The sequence below is a fragment of the Ursus maritimus genome, unplaced genomic scaffold (genome assembly GCF_017311325.1).
Source record: "Ursus maritimus isolate PB19 unplaced genomic scaffold, ASM1731132v1 scaffold_5, whole genome shotgun sequence".
Taxonomy (NCBI): domain Eukaryota; kingdom Metazoa; phylum Chordata; class Mammalia; order Carnivora; family Ursidae; genus Ursus; species Ursus maritimus.
In genome coordinates this window covers 28,629,580-28,646,541 of record NW_024426663.1, presented here as the reverse complement: position 1 = coordinate 28,646,541, position 16,962 = coordinate 28,629,580, and the positions used below count along the sequence as shown (strand labels likewise).

Here is a 16,962-nt window from a genome sequence, read left to right as displayed (position 1 = left end):
AGCCATCCAGGGATCCCCATAAGTCTATGCATTTGTAGGATGAGAGATATTCAGCCCACACGGAAATATCCTTAGTTCCACAAACCCGGGGTGCTTTGAAAGGCCCCATATTTACTGTTGTAACATCCTAGCTTCATACACTAGCCTGGGCTGCAAATCCTCAATACATTACCCTGAAGTTGCCGAAAGCCAGGAAACCTGGTGACACCTCATGAACTACTCTCTGTCCACACAGAAGACACGAGGAAAGAACTGCTTTCATGGCTAATGTCACCTCAGTCAGTGTTAAACACTGTTTGTTACGGACCCGCTGAAACCCTCAATATTCTTCACTCAAATCCTGTAACTGACTACAGAATTCAGTACTTAATGTTTTAGACACCGTGTGAAGAGCCTAAAAGCTAGTTTGGCTGCACTGTCCTAAATGGAACCTCAAAAATTCACCCAAGTAAACACCTCAGAAATCTTAATTTTCACTCAAATATTTTTTAAATAGTCTCCAAAACACCACTTAATCCACAAACATGGTATTAAATCCAAGTGAGAACAAACCCACGGGAGGAAAAGTCAAAATACATACACTGAGGTTCTCCTTTCTTACCTGGCAAGTCTCCAAGTCTTAGTTGGGTACTTCTCTTGACCTAGATGATGGTATTACGGTTTAACCAAGAAAACACGCAGATAACATACCTCTTTAACTGGATCTGGTATTTTACAGATGCACACAAAACTACTTTCTCAGCAGAAGGGTCATCTTTCATTTTTTGAAATACAACACATACCTGTGTAATAGTTCGAGGTGCTATGACAAAATACCATGTGACTTAAACAACATTTTTTTCTCACTACTCTGAAGGCTGCGAGTCCAAGACCAAGGCACTGTCAGGTTTGGTTCCTGGTGAGAACCCTCTTCCAGGTTTGCAGATAGCAGCCTTCTCTCTGTGGTGAAGGGGGAGCTCACCAGCTCTGCTCTCTTTCTCATCTCCGGGGGACACTGATCCCATCATGGGAACCCCACCCTCATGACCTCATCCAAACCTAATCACCTCCCAAAGGCCCTACCTCCAAATACTAAAACACGGGGGACTGGGGTTTCCAAATACGAATTTTGGGATGTCTGTGTGTGTGCTTTGTGTTGGGGGGGGGGCGCTACTCAGTTTCACCAGGTGTACATCCTAGCTATTCAATATGTTCAGAGCCATTCTACATATATTCCTCTCAATGATTTCAGGTCAAAATAACAAACAGATCTCACCACATCTGTAAAATAACACCAGTAAGAGACTGGTCATTTAAGGCAAAGGTGAGGGGCTTGACTATCCCCAGTTAGGCCCGTTGAAAGGATAAAAGAGAAAAATTCAGTTACAAGGACACCAATTACTCCACCCTGAGCACTACTTAGTAAATCTCCACCAACTAGTCAACCACTTGCCACTACTATAAAATACCTCCATCTTTCACCTCTAGCTCAGACCTCTCTTCCTCCCTGTGTATCCAGCTCTCTGCTGGGCATCTCCCTGGAAGGCTCACAGTTCAGTTGGGATTCAACTGAGCTCATTAGTCCTCACCATCTCCTCCAACTGAGGTTCCCCACAGCTGCTTACCTCAGTGAATGGTGCCATGACTGGTCACCCTGGACTCCATCTCACTACGTGCCCACAACCAAAAGATAACCAAGGAAGTGTGACCAGTCTCTCCCAGCCTCCCCCCACCACTCCTTCGCCTTCTCCAAGTCCCTCATGGATTCCTGCACTAGCCTCCCAACTCACCTCTGTCCCCATTCTGGTCTCCTTGTCACCCAGCCCACTTCTGGGCCACCAAGATCTTTCTAAAGCACAATAAAGCAAGTCAATTACCTGCTGCCAATTCTCCACTGTTCACCCAGCTTTGGATATGAAGTTCAGATTCCTCAGCGCAGGACCCAAACCCAGTACCCTCAGGGCCTTCCCTACACAACCTTGCCCCCAGTCCACACAACTGCTATCAGAGCCCTGACTACCTTACATCTTTGCAAACCTCCTAGACTCCAAACATGCAATTATTATTGCATCATGTATTAATGTTATTTTTAAAGTGATGCAAAAGAAAACCTGAAAGGTATATGAGGAACCAAGTATCCACTCTTTAGTCCTTCAGTCACACCTTATGCAGCGAGCGAGCTCCAGAAAGAAGTGTTTCAAGTGCCACACCAGATTCTTCCCTAGACACACTCGGGTTTTAAAAGCTGATGATCAAAATTGACCTTTAATTCCTTCTTTGCCTTTTTAAGGCTGAGAAATTTCACCTCTGAGAAAAAAACTATTTGTTTTCATGGCATGTGGCTGGTGGTTCTACTCACCCACTACTCAAACTGGACACAGACTTTTATAAAGCACGGGGAAAAAAGAACGCCCTCTCTCTCCCTTGCCCCTACCCAGAACCCACAGGGCTGGCTGCCTCTGTCACCACCCGCAGCCTGATCACTCCCTCTGAGCAGGCCGGCTTGTGGGAGGGAAGCAAGCCCAGCCAGCACTCTGCTCTCCCAGCACAGGCTCTTCTAAATCACAAAAGGAGCTTCCCGGGATTATGGAGGTCCTGTGCACACAGAGTTTGCTTCCCCAACTAGAACGTGTACTCTGAGAGAAGAGGCCTGCTCTTGCTTCTTGCTGTGTTACCAGGGGCCAGAACAGAGTCTAGCCCTTGGGACAGGCTTCATAGGTATTTGCTGAATGACAGGATAAAAGAATGGATGAATGAGCAAATAGGCAGTCCTCCTCAATTACAAGAACAATATACAGCATAATTCCCCTGCTCAAGAAATAGTGTTTTGCTAAGAATGCCTTTTGTTCACTTTGTTAAGTACAACCTTAATAAAAACTGGGCAGTGCATCACTAACCCCAAAGCATACTTTAAAGTTGCTTTTTGGAAAAAATTCTAGAGATGAGATATTTACTTACTGCTTGTATCTTTCCAAGAGCAGTAAGCATTGAGTAAGATGTTGCTTTCAGGATTCCCCAAGAGGCATACACCTTGTCCACCACTAAAGGTTTTTGGTTTGGTTTTGTTTTTCCCTCAAACAAAATTTGGATATTTACTTTCATGGGACTGAAACCTGAGAACCTGCCATCACAGGGTCAGTGAGGCCTGGAATTGTAAGCCATACCTGTGCTCTTGTCCTCGGAGCCGCACAGAGCCTGTACAACACAATCCCTAGAACTGGAGTCCCAGAGAAGGCTGACCAGAACGGGCCAAAAGGAGGCAGCACGTAAGTTCTAGAAAGATGAACTGTTTCTGTCTGTGGGCTGCCAGAGGCAGGGGTACAGCCTCAACTCAGGGGCTGCCTTAAGCAACCACAGTTCACTTTCAATCAGGTATCCATTCCGACTCTGAATGGCACTGCTTTTTCCAGGGCATTTGAAATACTTGACAACCAACATTAACATTTTCTGAGCACTTAGCACGAGGCACCTCCCCAAGTCCTATACAAAAGTAATCCTAGTTAATCTCCAAGGTTAGTCTTTGACTTGAACTCTTACTGCCACCGATTTATAGACACAGAAACCAAGGCTGAGAGAAATGAAATAACTTGTCCAAAGTTCAGATAGTAAGCAGTACCTCTGGGAACTCGACAGCACCAATTTGGGTCTCCTGTATTTTCACCTCCTACTCTGTCAAGTCTTTGCAATAAAGAAGTTGAGAAGCTGTACACAATGTTCATTAAAAAGGACTATGTACTTCTCTACATGTTGTTTTTCTGTCTTCCACTATGGACTTTTCCTTCCTGCCCTGTCCACTATATGCAGTGGAATCTCTTTGATTCATCAGTCCACACATCTTTGTAGGCAGGGGCCATCAATTCTGAGCCTATCCACATGGATCAACACTATACATTCCTTCTTCCAGAAGGCATCGCTTTGCTCCCATCTACAAAGATCCTTTTTCCTTCCTAAAGACAAATGACTGGTTCACGTACCATGATTCAAATTACATTTGAGCATGTTCATTTGCAGAGTAATTATTCTTCCTAATTGGACTGCTCTAAAGACAAATGATTCTCCCTCCCCACCCCTATCATCTGCAACATGCCATGTCTTCTTTCCTGGCCTAAAATGTTTGCTGCACCCTTTGCAAACCACAACCAGACACACTACCTGCTGTACGTGTGAGTGCTTAGAAAAATATCATACCATAACAGTAGCATTACTTCAAACTCAACTATTTCATCCCAATCTGACACAGATTAATAACAAACCTGTCACAGTACGACAGCAAAAAGAAATGAGAATCTTGGATTTTATTTCTTTCCTCTATCTTTAAAACATTTCATCTTCCCACTAACATGTGTTCCCTATCTCTTAAATTTGAAAAGTCGTCGGTTTTTTAAAAAGACCAGGAGGAATCAATCAGAAACACCCAGGAAAGGGCAATGCCAAAGAAATTAGCACGGATCCTCGCTTAAACCTGTTGGAGGTGGAGCTCTCAAGCGAGTGAGTGTAGCAAAAGCAACGTGCCCATGATAAACGTTCCTTCGAACTCGGTTACTCAGGTTTAACTCTCTGGGACGAGACTCTAACCGCTCCCCTCCCCCTCTCACTCACCCCTCTCCTCCCTTTGGCTCAAATACACACTGGTCTACAGGGGCTACTTTGCGATTTCAAACAGAAATTGTACTTCTACGTGTGGGTCACTGATGGCAACCTACAAGTACGCACACAACCACAGAGAGAAAACGGGAAATAGAGGAAATGGTCCGGGGGGGGGGAGCGAAGATGGGGGTGGGAGATAAGACTTTGTCTTTACTCTCATTTACTCGCACTGAAACAGCTCACGGACTCTCGTGAAACTCAGGACACTCCTAGTTTAAGAGAAAAGATGAACGGGATGGAAGAAAATTCTTTTGAACACTAGACCGCTGAATGGAAGGGAAAACGGGGTGGGGAGAAACTTCGTGCCTAAAAACATCCAGAAACACATAGGGAGTCTTCCCCAGTCCTTCACCCCATTCTATGGGCTCAACCACCCATCCCAGATGTGGTCTTCCCCACTCCACGCCCACCTCCTCCAGCCCGCAACCCAATTCACTACGCTGCCCACAAAAATGCAGCCCAGATTGGAAAGCAGCTGACGTCTGTGGCCAGCGTGACCCAACGACACGCACCAGGCCTTACCGGGGCGACCACCGCGCGGCCCCCGAGGCGCGGTACCAAGCGCGCGGACCTCGGCGCCGGACTGCGCCCAAAGCCGCGCGCCGCGGTGCCCGCGGGAGCCGCGGGTCGGAGCCCGCCAGCGGCGGCGGGAGAGCTCGGCTCGCGCCGGCTTCCCGGCAAATTGCCGTTCCAGGCACAATTTTTCCACTTCTGCTGCCGGCGGCCGCGGCGGTGAGAAGAGAAGCAGCCGTTCCCTCCCATTCCCAGCATCCGACACCCGTCCCGGTCCCGGGGACGGTCCTCTTCCCTCCCCGTGGGCTCCGGGGGCGCGGGAGCCAGGTTCCCGCGCCAGCCGCCGCGCACGCAGCCCGAGCTCCTCCCGCCCCGGCGGTTCCGTGCCCCCCACCCGCGCCGCCCGCCCCACCTGGCCGGGGCTGCGGGCTCTCTCTCCCGCAGCGCGCGCGGGGCCCGGCGACTCCAACTCACCCGGCCCGGGCTCAGCGTCTCCGGCTCCGAGCTCGCAGCCTTCCCCCAGCCGGGGCTTTCCGTTACGCCTCCTCTCAGCTAGCCGCTCGGGGAAGGAGGAGGAGGCGGCGAGAGGAGGGGGCGATGGAGGAGAGAGGAGAGGGTCCCCGGGTGGGGGGAGGAGACGAGGCGAGAGCGCCGACCTCGGCGGCCGCCGGCGGGGCTAGCAAGGAGGGAGGAGAGAGAGGGGCGGGGGCAGAGAAAGAAAGAGGCGGCCGAGCCTCCCTGTCCAGGATCCGGCCCCGCGCCGCTGCCCAGTCACCATCGCCGCCCCCGTCCCGCTCTCGGGCCGGGCGTTCAGGGGGAGGGGTCGGAGCCCGGGGCTCTCCCGGCGCCTCGCGCGGGGCGGGGCGGGACGGCCGGGGGCGAGGCGGGGGCGGTGGCGGGACGAGGAGGCCCGGCCTCCGGAGGGGAGTGTCCTGCGGGGCCGGGGAGGCTGCTGGCTAGGCTGCTGGCGAAAGGGGATCCCCGGGAGGAGGGGCGCAGGCCCCGGGGCCTGGGAGCGGGTCACTGCGCCCGCCGGGCGGCGGCGGCGCCTCCTGGAATCCTGCGGAGGACCCCCGGGCCGCTCCGGGGAAACTTCGGGGGCAGTTTCGGGAAACTGCCTCAGGAGCGCGGAGAATGCGCGCGGCCCAGGCAGGGAGCGGCGAAGTCGGAGTCGGGGGTGATAGGCCGGACTCCTTCCGCGGAGCCCGGGCCCTGGAGCGCCCGAAGCAGTTCCCCGGGCCCGGGCCGGAGCGGGAAAATGTCTGTCCGGCCATCCGCGGGACTCCTATACGGGAGGGTGGGTTGGGGCTTCCTGGACCCCCATCTTCACCTTCCTCTCCCGGAGAGGAGGCTCCAGACGTACGTTTCTTTGCCCTGTGATTCTCTAGGTGAGGAAACTTCAAGCAGTCACGAAGAATATTCATAAATAGATTACTTGGGGTTTTGAAACATCCTCCTCTGTCCAAAGTACGGTTTCAGGATGAATTCCTAAGGCAATTTAGCCCGACACTCTGAGAAGGCACACCCTTCTGGTCTTTTTTTTCCTGTCAGACGGGCTCCTGTCCCCAACTTCTCTGCCTCTTGTCTGGGTTAAGAGTTTTTACACGAGGTGCCTGAACACAGACCCTACAATTCGATTCCCAGCCTCTTCCATTGCCATAGCTACTCCCATTGATTCTTCATTTTCAGGTCTTCCCAGTTGTCCCGTCCTTTCCAAGTCCAATGCCACCTTCCTGGTTCTCTCTGCCTGGGGACTTGATGGTTTCAGTGCCCTCTCCCCCATTCCTTGCACGGGCATCCATCTGCACATGCCTACAGGGTAACGGTCCTAGAACAGGGCTCCGGCAGGCCACTTCCTGTTCTAAAAGCTCTGGGAGGCACTTTACCACAGAAAATTCTGAATTTAAAACTCTTCTGTTCAAAACCACCCACTTACCCACTCCTCAGAGCCTGGCTTGCCAGCCGGGACTCTTCCCCTCCTCCCAGAAGTTTCCATACTGTATCCACTTGGGAGTTGCTGATGCTCTTGCCAGAACTGGAATACTCTCTTTTATCTTCTCCCACAGCCAAAGCCTACTTATCTTCATTGAAAAGAAGTTTGTAGGACATTTCTTCTATAAAAGGATGAATGTGTTCTTCCCATTTTGTGAAATCATACACTAGGAATAACAAGGCTTATGGGGAAAATACGGTTAGCAACAAAGAATTCCAAATCTTTCTTTTTTTAAGATTTATTTATTTTAGAGAGAGCGCCAGAGAGAGCATGCACTAGTGGGGGGAGGGGCAGAGGGGGAGAATCTCAAGGAGAATCTCAAGCAGCCTCCCCTCTGATCTTGGAGCCACACCTTGGGGCTCAGTTTCACCACCCTGAGATCATGACCTCAGCCAAAACCACCAGTTCCACCCTCAACCGACTGAGCCACCCAGGTGCCCCCAAAGGACTCCAAATCTATGTAACATTGCAACTAGAACACTAACAAAAACAGTAACCATTCCAAAAAACATACTAGCAGGGTTTATAAGCCATGTTAAATTCCTAATAAATATCACAGTAAATATAAATATAGGACTTTAACCTTTAAAAAAGGGTGGAGGTCACTGATGAAGGGACTGACTGGAAGGAGAGTTGTTGGGAGGCGGTTGAATTGGGAAGAAAAGCACAAAATGTACAAGGATAAGAGTTGAATTCCCCGGGGCGCCTGGGTGGCACAGCGGTTAAGCGTCTGCCTTCAGCTCAGGGCGTGATCCCGGCGTTGTGGAATCGAGCCCCACATCAGGCTCCTCCGCTGTGAGCCTGCTTCTTCCTCTCCCACTCCCCCTGCTTGTGTTCCCTCTCTCGCTGGCTGTCTCTGTCTCTATTGAATAAATAAATAAAATCTTTAAAAAAAAAAAAAAAAGAGTTGAATTCCCCCCTCACAATAAGCCCTTCCAAGTTAGAACTCGTGGCCAAACGAATCCAGGAGAAAGAACTCGGAGGAAATGGGTGTCGGGCACAGCACTGTGCAGTCTTCACAAGCAGCAGTCTGCTGTGTTTTGCTTGGAGCTGCTGTGACTTGGTGGTGCAAAATACTAAGGTGCTGGGAGCAACTGCTTGTGAACCAACACAACCACCCCATTTTATTAATATTTTCAATCAGGAATGAGTTCATTTGCGTTACCTATATTCTCATTACAGAAACAGGCCGGTAATAGACTAGACTGTACTTAATTCTGTGCTTAGACAGTAGACCGTACTTCTAATTGCACACATGGATTGAGCACGTACTATATGCCAGGAACTGTTTCAGGCACAGCGATGCATCAGTGAACGAAAAGCAGCACAAAAATGTGTGCCCTCACGGGCCGTAGGTAATTAAACATGGCATCACGAGGTGGTATTACATATTTCATGTGGATGTAATTTAAATTAGTGCCTCATCTAATGCCTAATGTTTGTGTGTCTTTCGGAATGTCCGACGCAGGAAATACCTACTGGGACGTATAAATTAGGCAGTTTACACCCACATTATGCCTTGTGTTATTGAATTCACCGGAGAATCACCTGAGAAACCTAAAACTAAGGTTTTCTCAGAACTGTTTGTTGCTATTTGGGCTAAAATTAAAGCAAGTTCCCCAGATAGGATCATTTGGACCTGAAGAGCAGAAAAAATCACAGTTCATAAGAAGTAAGAAACTAAGGATGGGAAGGGGAGGGAGAATAGAGAAGGAGAGAGATGCTAAGAGGTGTAGTTCAAGACGAAAGTACTTCTAAGCTTTGTGGAAAAAGAAGGATAACAACAGGAACTTTGGTATACTGTGAGTGCTGCTTCTTTCATGTTTTTCAGCCAAATGTTCAAGAAGCACTTAATGTGGGATGAGTGAGGACGAAATTATAAGAAATTAAAGGGTACCTAAAGAGTTTGGTCAAATGACAAGGAGGCCTTGGAAGAAAATAATTATGAGCCCCTAGATAGGTCACAAGGTAAAATTACAGTGGTGCTTGGCTACGGTGTTGTGATTCTAAATTTACTTGCCTGTGCAAATCACTCATTTCTCTGAACATTATACCCCACCTAGTATAACTTGCATCAACAGGGCTAGATATTTTTCATGTGCAAACGCTTTGTATCCTATTCTGAGTGTGAATCGGCTTGGAATGCAAATTAAAATATGCATTTACAACAGACACATTTGATATGTTTTCATGATTGTCAACATACTGAATATAGATTAACTTTAAATTTGCCTATTCATCTTCATAAAAACTACCCTCTCAAATCCACACCCCCCCCTTCTTAGTGATTGATATTTCCTAAACTGTGATCATAGAATTCCAGGGCTAGACACACATTCGGAAATCAACGTCTTTTGAAGATCACATAGAAAATGAAATGATTTAAGCAGAGAATGTCTTCAAGGAAACTAGCAAAATTGCAGTGTACCAACTTGAGGTTGGGAAAAATCAGTCTCTTAAAAATGGTCATTCTGCCTTTTTATCCATGGATCTAATCATACAAAGAAATCATCTGAAACTCTAAGAACCCATTTTCCTTGATAAATATGGATGGAGAAAAGGCAGTTTTGAGCACAAGGACTTGAAGAGCTTTCCTAATTAAAAAGGGCTCTGGGCAATTAACAACAGTGCTCTGATCCATGTGAGACAGAAGCAAGCAGTCTTTTTGGCTACAGCAATGACCTGGCCACAGTATCCAATGGGCTTAGCCACGTCATATTTCATTTTCTGCTTCCAATTCGCAGGGTTTTTTTGTATTGTTTTGTTTTTTTAAGATTTTTTTTTAAAGATTTTATTTATTTATTTGACAGAGATAGAGACAGCCAGCGAGAGAGGGAACACAAGCAGGGGGAGTGGGAGAGGAAGAAGCAGGCTCATAGCAGAGGAGCCTGATGTGGGGCTCCATCCCAAAACGCCAGGATCACGCCCTCAGCCGAAGGCAGATGCTTAACTGCTGTGCCACCCAGGTGCCCCTCCAATTCGCAGTTTTTAACTCAAGGGTGAAAATGACGTTCTTAAATACTAAAAAAAGAAATTTCCTATTTTTCCTGAAATCCCATTACCAAGGTGCTAGGCTATTTGTTGAATGAGAATAGCAAACTGTTTCCAAGTGAGAACAAATATTACAAATGCAAATAGTCATGCAGGATTTTTCAGTAACCACATTACAGGAGGGCAGTAGGACCCAGTCAGATACTAAGGGCCATGAGCTCCTGATAAGGAAAATCCCAATGATCTGCAGCAAACACTCCTTAATTTTCACACATCTATTAAAGACACTGTCCACACAGGAGCCAAGGGAAAACATGGCCCTAAAAATACACTGTGGCTAAGTCACGAGAGAAATGAGCACACAAAATTTTGGGCATTCGCTTTTTTCTGGCAAAACTAAGGTTTGTTGGGCCGCTTTATCTTCAAGCCACAGTCTCTACTTTCTGGCCTTCCTTTATTCTGTAAATGAAGCAATAGTTGTAATTTGCTACTGACTCCTAAAAGAAGTAGTCTGCTTCACTGCCTCTAGTTCCAAAACTTGATTCCATGAGACTCCAGCAAAACTCAACTCAAGAAGGTGCTCTGTTCATTTCCTCCTATTATGTCACCACCACCATGAACAAATCCATCTGGCCCTCATCCAATTGAGCTTACCCCTGAAGTGAGGTGGAAATTTCCATACAGTGAGAATGTTCTACTGCAATAGTACTTTATACGTTGCATGTAAATTCTGCAACATTCTTAGCTGCTCAATAACATGAAACTGGCAAATTCAATTCATCCCAAGTATTCACCTGCAGACATTTTCCTGGATTACAACTTTTCTCTGAAGAGGTACAAAATACAAAGAAGCTTGGGGGATTAGCTGTCTTACAGTATTCATGACAGGCATAAAACCATCCAAAGAAAGCCTGCTTTAGCCCTTTATAACAACAGTGCTTGGCATCTGGCCCCTGACTTGTGCGTTATCTTTTCTATTATGAATTATGTGTTACTCTCATAACCTCTAAGAGGTACGATTTTACTATTACCCTCATTAGTACATACAATAAAATTTGGAAAATACTCAGTGTGATTCGGTAGCAATGCTGAGATGAGAATTTGAGGAAACCACTGCTGTTTTTTGCATTATGAAGAGGATGCTTGTCCCAAATCTGGTCCAGACTGAAAAACCCAATCTCCAATCTGAAAACCTTGCCATTAAGGAACTTATTTTGTTTTACTCTTTTAATTGTCTTCTGAAAACAAGAAGTACGACACATAAATCTATAAAACCAGCAATTATTGGGCACCCTATTTTCACATAGTGCTAGAGTTAGAAGATACATTATTTTCTATTGGTAATGTAATTATTAAGTATTATTGATCATAACGTGTATTCTGCCTATTTCCATATGGCCCTGGGGTGACTTGTTATTAAAAATAACAGGGACTCCTGGGTGGCTCAACTGATTGTCTGACTTCAACTCAGGTCATGGTCCTGGGGTCCTGGAATTGAGTCCAGCATCGGGCTCCTTGCTCCACTGGGAGCCTGCCTCTCCCTCTGCCTGCCGCTCCCCCTGCTTGTGCTCTCTCTCTCTCTCTGACAAATCAATAAATAAAATAAAATCTTAAAAAAAATAAATAGAAGAAGGCAAGAAGTTCTCTTACCAGAGTCTTGATTTACCATAGTTGAGCATTAAATTTAGTCCAGGCTTCCCAGAGCCAAGGCAAGAAGACATACAGTGAATAATACAGTTCTCATGGTCTGGTAAAAGAATCATAGTTGTTCTTCAAGTTAGACAAACTTTTTCCTGGCATTAACTTCTAAGAGGAATTGAATCATGGGAATCCTTACATAAGAGCCACTGGGCAATCTAAACATCTGGGTGCAGCGTCTTCACTGAGAAAAAGCAGTAGACTCATGCCCTGCAGAGTAGAGAGGGTAAAAAGTTCACAAGAGATGACAGAATTGTCTAGACCGTGTTTCTGTCATACACATATACATTTATTATATTATTCAGCAATAAACATGAATGAAGTACTGATTCAGGCTACAACATGGATGAACTTTGAAAACATTACGCTAAGTGTAACAAGCCAGTAACAAAAGAGCACGTATTGTATGATTCCATTTATATGAAATGTCTCAAATATGCAAATCTATAGAGACAGAAAATAGATTCATGGTTGCCCAGCGCTGGGGTGGAGAGTGGGGGTAGGGGGAAGTAAAGAGCGACTGCTAATGGGTATGGATTTCTTTTGGGGGCAGCAAAAATGTTCTAAAATTAGATTGCGGTGATGGTTGCACAGTTCTACGAATATATGAAAAACTACTGAACTATACACTTGCAATGAGTGAGTTTTATGGTATGTGAAATACATCTCAGTTTATAAACAGAAATTAGGAAAAAGAATGATAGGAGAAATGGTTGTACTATCAACAACCAGGAGTAGCTTTGGTAACCATCTGCTTCCTGTGTGTAAGGGGGATCCAGGGATGACTAGGCATAGACTCTAGCCTCAAAGAGCTTCAGATCTAGTGAGTGGATGCAGTTCAGTGAAGATCAGTGCATATTTTGATTGCCAGTGGGACCGCAATTAAATAAATAGCCGGAACGCACAGTGTTCATCTGATACACAGTGCTGAGCATCATGCTAAGCCTGGGGATATAAAGCTTGCATGTCCAGCCCTCCGTAGGCACCCAGCCTTTTGGAGAGACAGAGAAGGGTCTAGGGGAAAGTGCTGAGCAGCTGCCAAAGAAGCTCATGGGCTTTGAAAACCAGTGGGAGGAGGGGAAGGGTGTTACAGGAGGTTTTCTGGGGGTGATGACATTGTTTTCAGGAGTGAGTAGGAGTTCCCAAGCTGAAAGGTAGAAGGCAGCCCACTCAGACAAAGGAGACTGCATGCACAAGGGCCCCGCAGCACCAGCAAGTGCATGGCTGAAGAGCACACGGAAGGGAAAAGTGAGAGATGAGAAGAAAATGACTGGGGAGAGGGGCTGGATGCAAGTGGGAACCCCAACAATCCTATGAATCACATTAAGAAGTTCAACCTGGCTTCCCCAGGAAGCCAATGAAGGCTTTCAATCCCAGGATGGTCCAGTCTTGATTTAGGTTGCTCTGCCTGCGATAGGAGGAGAGGGCCTGGATGATAGCAAGACCAGAAATGGAGAGAGAGACCTATCTTGCAGGAGAGTGGGGATGAGGACCTCTGTCCATCCTGGTGGTAGGCGTACAGCACCCACTGGGTGGTCAGTGAAGGAAAACAAGTCAAGGATGACTTCCAGGTTTCCAGGCTGGGTGATACGTGACAGGTTAGTGTCAGCCACAGAGGCAGAAAACGTGGGCCGACAGATGAGATTCCAGTGGAGGCATGAAACTGTGATGTACCCCTCATAGGAGTATGTTAGAAGGTGGGGGAGGAAAAGTAAAGCAGCCCCCAAGCTGAGAAGGCACTTTGAGACCAGAAAACAAATCAGGTGACTCCATTGAGTTTACACGGAACTTTAATCGGGGTAAATTACCGAGGCGTGTGTATTGGCAGGGGGTGGGGGGTGTAGAGGGGAAGGTGGGCAGATCCGGGGGAGGACAAGCCATGGCAGCTGCATAGTTATTCTCCAAAAAGTCTGGAACTTAGTCCAGATTTGACAGAGTGAGGGAACATGCAGAGGGGCGCGGTGGTGAGATCAGAGGGTTTGCGTGCACCTAACTGACGGCCAACCTTTAATTAGATTTTGTAGCACCATCTGTGTGTCAGGAAGGGGAAAAACCACGTTATCTTTAACAGATTCACGGAAGGCCAAAACAAGCCTCCCCCCGTCCAGGCCTTAATGGGCATTTCTAAGGTACGTATATTAATTTCCAGAACACACAGCCCCAAGAGAGGTCATCAAATGAATACAAACAAGATGGAGGGCCAAAGACAAAGTCAGTGTGGTCAGCACTCCTACCAAGCGCTCAGGGCCATCGGCCACAGATATGCAAAACGGGAGCTTCCCTCTTGGAAACTTTAAAGATCAGGGTCAAATCCTCCGCTTTGCCACCAGATTGTGGAGTTGGGCCCACTGACACCTTCCTTGGTACCCAAGCCGAGGGCAGGCCTTCAGGCCATAGAAGACACCAACCTCTGTCTCAGTCAGGCAGACTCTACCAACGGTTAGAGAGTCCTGATAAATCTCAGTATACTGAATGCTTTCCAGCCAAATGAAAAACACTTACCAGGCTGTGGGAAAGATTCCCCCAGGGGACTTCACCATCCAGGTTCTGATGGAGGCTGGGGGACTCTCTAGATATTTATCCAACTTGGGTTGGATCAAATATCATCGTCCTTTATTATGGGGACGTGTGAAATGCACCAGTTGTCCAAACCAGCATTCCTGATGGGTATCACCTCCTTAATCAGTTCAACAACTTAATCACTAAAGAAAATGCCCCCTTGCTTTGAGCTGTTCTTTTGCACTTACACACAATACTACTTCAGAAGCTTCCATAACTTTGTAAACCAGATAAGGCCCTCAAATCCTAATGGACTTATTGATTCTCAAGTCAAAAGAAAGTTTCAGTGCAACTCATAATGCATTTATTGATTGCTGATGGGATGAAAATTAACATGAAAAAGTAATCAATAAAACCATCCTAAAAATAAAGCCACATCGGAAACAATCTCTGTGTCTTCTCATGTGGGACTCTATCTCTCAGTGCAAAGTTCCCTTAGAAACCTGAACTTTCTTTGACCTGGTGGGGAGTAGCCATTTCAGCATAGGATGAAAGACAATATGATATGCCTGTTCAAAAGTAAACAATCATTCAAAGTGCATTTTAACCTCAGAGACCTCAAAAGAAAAAGCAACTACCATGTTTACTGATAACACAAAAGGAATTCAGGAGAAACATTTCAAACTTAGAAAACAAATTGTTAAATCTTTCTTATCCTTTGTCTGAAACTGGCTAACGTCCAGAAGCATAGATTCTCTTTCTCTCAGCCCAGAACACTTCCCAAAACTTCCACACTCGTGACATTGTAAGCGAGGGAAACTTGCCAAAGCCTGAAGGTAGCAATGCCAGCAACCTGCTAACATTTTAATGTAAGAGATCGTTTTGCATTTACTGTATTCTTCAAGGAACTACCTTGAGAAAATGTATTAATTTCTCTCATTTTTCAACATTGTAAAGTAAAACCACTTAATAATGCTTGTTTATATGCATAAATTGAATTTTAATAAATTCATAGTTTTATTATACTTTCTATAACACACGTCTCACAAATCTTCATGGAAATTATTAGCAATGGTTTCTGATATCTTACAAAGTCCAAACTGCAGCCATGGTGGTTCAGTTATTATCTCAGGCCATTCCAGGTAGTGGCGGAGTGGGAGAACTAAACGTTGGTTCTATTTTGGTGTTTACTGTCCAAGCCCTAAGCAATCCCAGGATTTCATTGTAGGCCATTTTTCTAATAAAGTAGCCTAACCAAACATTCTGTATGGCAGTTGGATGGTAAGAAAATGCTTTTAGAAGATTCATTTCTAGGTTTCATTTTATCTTTTTTTTTTTTTTAGAGTGGAGGGGAGGGGCAGAGAGAGAGAGAGAACCTTCTTCTTTTTTTTTTTTTTTTTTTTTTTTTTTTTAAGATTTTATCTATTTATTTGACAGAGAGACAGCCAGCAAGAGAGGGAACACAGGCAGGGGGAGTGGGAGAGGAAGAAGCAGGCTCCCAGCAGAGGAGCCTAATATGGGGCTCGATCCCAGGACCCTGGGATCACATCCTGAGCCGAAGGCAGATCCTTAACCGACTGAGCCACCCAGGTGCCCCGAGAGAGAGAAATCTTTTTTTTTTTTTTAATGATTTTTTAATTATATTATGTTAGTCACCATACAGTACATCCCCGGTTTCCTATGTAAGGCTCGATGATTCATTAGTTGTGTATAACACCCAGTGCACCATGCAATACGTGCCCTCCTTACTACCCATCACCGGTCTATCCCATTCCCCCACCCCCCTCCCCTCTGAAGTCCTCAGTTTGTTTCTCATGAGAGAGAGAAATCTTAAGCAGGGTCCACACTCAGCACAGAGCCTGACGTAGGGCTTGATCTCACAACCCTGAGATCATGACCTCAGCCAAAATCAAGTCAGACACTTAACTGACTGAACCACCAAGGTGCCCCTTAGTTATTTCTTGAGAAACCTTATGTGGGACTATATCCCACATAAAGACAAAGTCATGATGGAATCATTTGCTAAGCAGGAAATTCCAGCAGAGCCCAAGTGTCTAATGATCCAAGTCTTATTCTTCGGTCAATATCTCATGATCAATTTATGGAACCTCTCCAGCATAAGGGTAAATTGAACCCTTACCTCACACTACATACAGCAACTCAGAATGGATTAGAGACTTAATGGGAGAGCTAAAACTATAAAACTCTTAGAAGAAAACATGGGAACAAATCTTCATGAACTCTGATTTTGGTAATGGATTACTGGCTATGGCACCCACAAGAAACAAAAAGATAAATCACACTTCTTCAAAATTTACAGCTTTTGTGTATCAAAGTACACTATGAAGAGAGTAAAAAGACAACCCACAGAATGGGAGAAAATATTTGTGAATCATATATCTGATAAGGCTTTAGTATCCAAAACATATAAATAGTTCTTATAACTCAATTTTTGCAAATCTCTCTTACATATGACTTAGTAGGAAAGAGTTGGGTGATTCTACCTGCTTCTGCATTCAAGCTGTTACTTGTTGTTTGGTTGAAGTATAGGAAGAAAAACCATCCTCTCAAAGATATGTAGCTGGAAAAAGGAGATTTTAAGAGCCTTTCTAAATAATAGTGAATATTAAGTCTCCTTTGAG

General features: G+C 45.9%; 1 protein-coding gene across 1 annotated transcript in view; it reads right to left on the bottom strand.

Moving 5' to 3' along the window:
* LHFPL2 (LHFPL tetraspan subfamily member 2) overlaps positions 1-5,950 on the bottom strand; it is a 151,078-nt gene extending 145,128 nt beyond the window's left edge. The window contains exon 1 of the mRNA XM_040622149.1: positions 5,614-5,950. The gene's annotated coding sequence lies outside the window, so the exon portion shown is untranslated. The remainder of the gene's footprint in view (positions 1-5,613) is intronic.
* Positions 5,951-16,962: the final 11,012 nt, after the last annotated feature.